The sequence below is a fragment of the Apium graveolens genome, unplaced genomic scaffold (genome assembly GCF_009905375.1).
Source record: "Apium graveolens cultivar Ventura unplaced genomic scaffold, ASM990537v1 ctg7020, whole genome shotgun sequence".
Classification (NCBI taxonomy): Eukaryota; Viridiplantae; Streptophyta; class Magnoliopsida; order Apiales; family Apiaceae; genus Apium; species Apium graveolens.
This window is the reverse complement of record NW_027419975.1, coordinates 56,489-63,233: the sequence shown is the minus strand read 5'-3', so window position 1 is coordinate 63,233 and position 6,745 is coordinate 56,489.

The window sequence follows — 6,745 nt, the reverse complement described above, 5'->3', positions numbered from 1 at the left end:
GCAAAAAATGAATAATAGTGATTTTGATGATGATTTTAATAGAGAAGAGAAGATGAATATAAATGATGATAGTGATTCTACTGATGATGTTGATGATGTTAATAGAAAAAAAAGTTTGTGAATGTAGATGATGATGATGATGATATGAGTTTTGAAAAAAAAAGTAATAGATTTTCAAAATCAAATATGAATGGTGTTGTCCCTTGTGTTGGGATGCTTTTTAACAATTTGGATGAAGCCAAAAAGTTCTATAGAGATTATGGTAGATGTATTGGATTTGAGATTATTATTAGGAGTACCCATAGATATTCAAGGGGAAATGGTGTATCATCGCGCTTGTATATTTGTTGTAAGTGTGGGAGATTAGGTTGTACGAAAAAGAATGTTGAATATGAGAGAAAGGAAAAAAGGAGGATTAAAGATGTAATTCCTACAACAAATTGTAATGCCCAAATGTGTGTTACTCATAGAGTTAAAAATGATAAGTGGGAAATTACTTTGGTTCAATTGAAGCACGATCATGATATGGTAGCTAGCGAAAAGTACAATTCATGCAAACCTAGGTCAAACTATTGTGATATAAATATCAAACAAAGATATATTTAAACAAGTATTTAAATATTAAACAACTAATAGCAATGAAACAAGTATTTAAATATCCAACTAACCCAATTACATAGATAAATAAGTAAATGCAAATAAACAACTATTAAACAAGTAATTGGAAATAAATAAGTATCTAAACATGGATATAATTAAACAAGTAATTAAAAATTGATATAATTTGATTATATATAAAATAAATCATAATAAAATTGATATTAAACAACAACGTAAAATAATATATAAAGATTATATAATTAAGTGATTAGTATAGGGTAATTTATAATTAAACAAGTAATTAAAACTTTTCTCTCCTTTAAAAACTTACACAAGAAGACTTTTGGTATTTCCCTGATATTATAATCACAATAACTCCTACTCTCCCTCTCTGTATTTCTTGATTACAAACCGAGCAATGGCAGATACCCATTGTGAAGACATGAATGTTGAAGAGACCCAAAATGTTGTGGAGATTCAAATTGCTGCACATTTTGGGGTCTCCTCAACATTCATGTCTTTGACAATGGATATCTTTGCTCGGTTTGAAATCAAGAAATAAGGAGAGGGAGAGTGGGAGTTAATATGAATAATAATATGAGGAAAACCAAAAGGCTTCTTGTGTAAGTTTTTAATCGAGAGATAATTTTTAATTACTTGTTTAGTTATATATTACCCTATGCTAATCAATTAATTAATTATATAATCTTTATATATTATTTGAATTTTACGTTATTGTTTTATATCAATTTTATTAAGATTTATTTTATATAATCAAACTATTGTGATATAAATATCAAACAAATATATATTTAAACAAGTATTTAAATATCCACCTAACCTAATTATATAGATAAATTGCCATAAGTACTTATATGTACATTATTTGCCGTTGATTATTTTAGGTAGGTGGCAAAAGCAAAAGAAAGTTAATTATTTGCAGTTGATATAAGTACTTATTTGCGCTGACTAGAAAATTGAAGCATTTGACTCTAACATTGCTGTATTGTGTCTGGTTCAATTTGGTGTTATAAGAAAGTTTAAAATAAAGTTTTAATAGATCTTATGTATTACATCTCCCATATTTTGTAATTGTATGAACGGAACATTGCTTATCTTAGTGTCTAGTATCCATGCTTACTATGCTTAATATCACTACAGGAAAACAGGACAAAACCGACCACACATAACCGACCAACGATGATTTGGCTCCAATATAACCGCCCACCAGGCTGGTCGGTTATGTAAGAGGATAAATAACGCAGTTTTGATGATGTGGCAGAGCTAAAACTGACCATATACAGGTGGTCGGTTATAGAAGCTAAAAACGATGCAGTTTTGCTGATGTGGCACAAGTAAAACCGACCACGTTTATGTGGTCGGTTAAAACCCTAGTTGGAGGTCATTAAAACCGACCAATGTCTTCGATCGGTTATAGGTGAAAATATAAAATTAATATAAAGTATAAAAAAGTACCCGTCATATACAGAACGGTGTCGTTTAACTGCTTTTTTTATAACCAACCGTCGTCGGTCGGTTTAAAGCAGTTTTTTTTATTTTTTTGTGTTATATCTTTCATTTCTTGAAATTAGGGCAAAATATAAAAAAACAACTAAGAGGGAAAATTGAAGAAAATTGAAGTGGAGGAGTAATAGAGAAATTGTGAGTTTTTCTCATTTATTGTAATTAATGTGTGTGTGTTTGTGTTTGTTGTATGTATTAAATGTGTTTTCAAATATCCAAATCAATCTCTTGGAAAAGAAAGAACTCGATACATGAATGATGATGAACGAGAGTTAGCGGAAGAATATGTTCTTTTAAACTCTCCCGAAGTTCAACCTTATCTAAAGTACCAAAATCTTACTTTAAACAATATGAGTAATAATTTTGATAATGACACACATGCATGATTTTATATTTTAGAAAGTACCAAGATTGTGTTATGAGACAAAGCCCGGAAACAACACCTCAAGATTTAGATCGTATTATCAAGAGTCATTTTAAAACTTTGTTTAAATAAAAGGTAATTATCTATTTTAAACGATCAAACCGTACGGATGTTGACTTCATGTCAAAATATGCTTAGACACAAAAATTTAGATTATTTTAAGGAGTACAAATACGTTTTTATAAGTAAGTTAGCAAATTTACTTAAAAATGTGAAATAAATAAATAAATATAAATTTAAAATTATAAATTACAGAAGATCGAACCGTACGGATGGACAGAGATAATGAAAAAGAACAAATGTACCAGAAATTAGGCTATTTAAATAAATTAAAATTAAATAGCGTGAAACATAATCACTTCAATTAGTATTGCCACCATTCTCTATACAGAATAAGTTGAATTTAACATTCCATTTACACGGAATAATTTTAAAATAAATTTTATACGATCAAACCGTACGGATGTTAACTTCATGTCAAAATATGCTTAGACACAAAAATTTAGATTATTTTAACAAGTACAAATATGTTTTTATAAGTAAGTTAGTAAATTTACTTAAAAATGTGAAATAAATAAATAAATATAAATTTAAAATTATGAATCACAGAAGATCGAACCGTACGGATAGACAAACATAATGAAAATGAACAAATGTACCAAAAATTAGGCTATTTAAATAATATTATAATTAAATAGCGTGAAATATAATCACTTCAATTAGTATTGCCGCCATTCTGTGTATAAAATAAGTTGAATTTAACATTTGATGTAAATGACATAATTTTAAAATAAATTTTATACGATCAAACCGTATGGATGTTAACTTCATGTCAAAATATGCTTAGACACAAAAATTTAGATTTTTTTAACGAGTACAAATACGTTTTTAAAGTAAATTATCAAATTTACTTAAAAATATGAAATAAATAAATAAATATAATATAAAATTATAAATCACAGAAGATCGAACCGTACGGATAGACAAACAAAATGAAAATGAACAAATATACGAGAAATTAGGCTATTTAAATAAATTAAAATTAAATAGCGTGAAACATAATCACTTCAATTAGTATTGCCGCCATTCTGTATACAGAATAAGTTGAATTTAACATTCAATTTACACGGCATAATTTTAAAATAAATTTTATACGATCAAACCGTACGGATGTTAACTTCATGTCAAAATATGCTTAGACACAAAAATTTAGATTATTTTTACGAGTACAAATACGTTTTTAAAGTAAATTAGCAAATTTACCTAAATATGTGAAATAAAAAAATATAAATTTTAAATTATAAATTACACAAGATCGAACCGTACGGATGGACATGCATAATGAAAATGAACAAGTGTACCAGAAATTAGGCTATTTAAATAATATTTATCATGTTTTTATAAGTATTTTTTGAATTTAGGGGTTTCTAGGGTTAGTGAAAACCGACCATTAGGGTTTCTAGGGTAAGTTAAAACCGACCGTTAGGGTTTCTAGGATTACTTAAAACCAACCAATAATTAATAAAACCGACCGACATTATTTTAGGCGAATTTTTTTTGTGAAAAATTAAAAACCCCGCCTTTAACAGAAACGACGTCGTTTTGCATGCTGCACAGATACCAACCTCATAACTGACCGCCTCGACGGTCGGTTTTAATCATGGTATAAATAAAAAAAACTTTATTTTCTTTTATCTGTTTCTTCTCAAAATCTATTTTCTCAATTTCTCACCCAAAATCTCCGAACTGAAGAACCATGGCGTACAATCAACGACGAACAATGGCTTCCCACTCAAAATCTGTCCTCTATTTCTCACTCAATGTAAGTATATGTTTATATATATATATATGTTTTTTTTGTGTGTGTTTTGTGTGTTTAAGTATATATATTTATATATATGTTTTTTTGTGTGTGTGATTCAAGTTAATTAACGATCGAAGTTCAAGTTAATTGTGTGATTCTCAATTTCTCACTCGATTTCCAGTTTTTTGTGTGTGTTTTATGTTTTTTTGTGTAAGTACATATGTTTTGTGTGTGTTATATATATGTTTTTTGTAAGTATATATGTTTTTTGTGTAAGAATCGAAGTTTAAAATGAACTTTTTCACTTAAAATCGAAGTTCAAATCGTAGTTTTCAATTTTAATATCTTTTTGCATGAAAAATATTCGTCGGTTTTGGTTGGTTTGTTGAATACACATATAAGTAAAAATCTTCGTTATTTCGTCGGTTTGTTGATATATGTATAATTATAATTCTATTTTTAGGGTAGATTTTTAGGGTTTTCTCTTTCCGCTCACGTACTTTCATTTCGTACTCGAAATTTGTAATTGCACCTTAATTACGTGAGTTTTATAGCTTTAATTTTTTGAATATACGTAGGTGTGTGTATGATATATATAATTGTTGGATAAATTGTAAAATTGTTGGATAAATTTTTATATGCAAGTCGATTTATTTGATTTAGTGCATACATTTTATATACATTTTTGTATTCGATTTGTATGTTCATATATCTGTGCTAATATATTCTTATATTTTCATTTTAGGATCTTTTCACTTGGATGCTAGCGGTGGTCATGATTACGATGGTGTTGTTTGTGATGGCGAGGATAGGGAAGGGGAAGGAAGTTGAAAAAGAAAAAGAAAAGGGAAAGGGAAAAGCTAGCAAGGGTAGTGGTGGAAATGGCACATCGAAGGGCATAGGAAAGGGCACTAAAGGCAATGGTAGAGGAAAGAAACAGATGGGGAAATTGTGTTCGCGTGATGAGCCGACGGATTCGGATTCAGACCCGAATGATCCGACTGGGCACATGACAAATACGGAGGAGTGAGAATGGCGAGGAAGGCGACCTCGATCACATTCGAGTGGTATATATGGAGAAAAACCACCATTGAAGCAATACCGCATTGATATCTCCGATGGACAGTAAGTCTTCAATAAGTTTTTAAATTGCATTATTCCTATATGTTTATTTTTTTATTCATTGTTCAATATTGTTATGTGAATTGTTAATGTTTATTGTTTTCTTTTGTTTAAATATAGTATTGAAGATGATACGGCTAAGAAAATGCTTTTTAGTATGATTCGGGAGAAGTGGCCTCTTGGGCGTTACACTTATACCGATATTGAAGAAAAGAACCCGGATTGGTTGAATGCAAGAGTCGAGGAGTTTCAAGTAAGTTAAAAATCAATTTTTTTTGTAATTGTCATTTGTTTCTTGATTTTATGATGCATTTATCCTCGTTTTTTTTGCAAATTTAGAAATATTATAGGCATCTTAAGGGGAAAAGCCGTTCAAAGGCCCGAAAAATTGTGGAAGATCACATTAAAGTGACGATAAAAAGGACTTTGAACGAGCTTAAGAAGAGGGTGGAGCGAAAAGCAAGGGAGGAGGGCGTTTCAAAGTTGTCTTTGAGGCCGCCTTATTGGTCCGTTCCTTTTTAGAAGGACCTTTTGGAGTATTGGGAGAAGAACGAAGGACACTTGCACCAGTCATCGGTTGGATCCGCCAACCGACAACAAGTTGAAAGACTGCATAGTGCCGGTGCAAGGTCATTCAATAAAGTTTGGGAGGTAATATTATTATATTCCATCACATACACATACATACACGTTCATCATATTTAATATAATCAACTAATTATTAGGACGTGCTACTATAAGTTGTTTAATATTTTGATAGGTAATGACGAACAAAAATAAGAAAAAGCCGACGAAACTCGAGGTGTGATTTTAAATGCATTTTTATTAGATTTTAAATGCATTTTTATGTGATTTTATATGCATTTTTATGTGATTTTAAATGCATCTTTAATATGTGATTTTATATGTATTTTAATTTGATTTTAAAATGCATTTTTATATGATTTTATATGCATTTTTATGTGATTTTAAATGCATCGTTAATATGTGATTTTATATGTATTTATGTGATTTTAAATGCATATTTATATGTGATTTTATATGTATTTTTATGTGATTTTAAATGCATCGTTAATATGTGATTTTATATGTATTTATGTGATTTTAAATGCATTTTTATATGTGATTTTATATATATTTTTATTTGATTTTAAATGCATCGTTAATTGTTTTTAGAGATATATAATTGTGCCAACTAAATCATGACAATTTTGTAGGAACGATATGCCGCCATTCTCGAGCGCATGTCCGTGGAGGTTACACAAACGGGT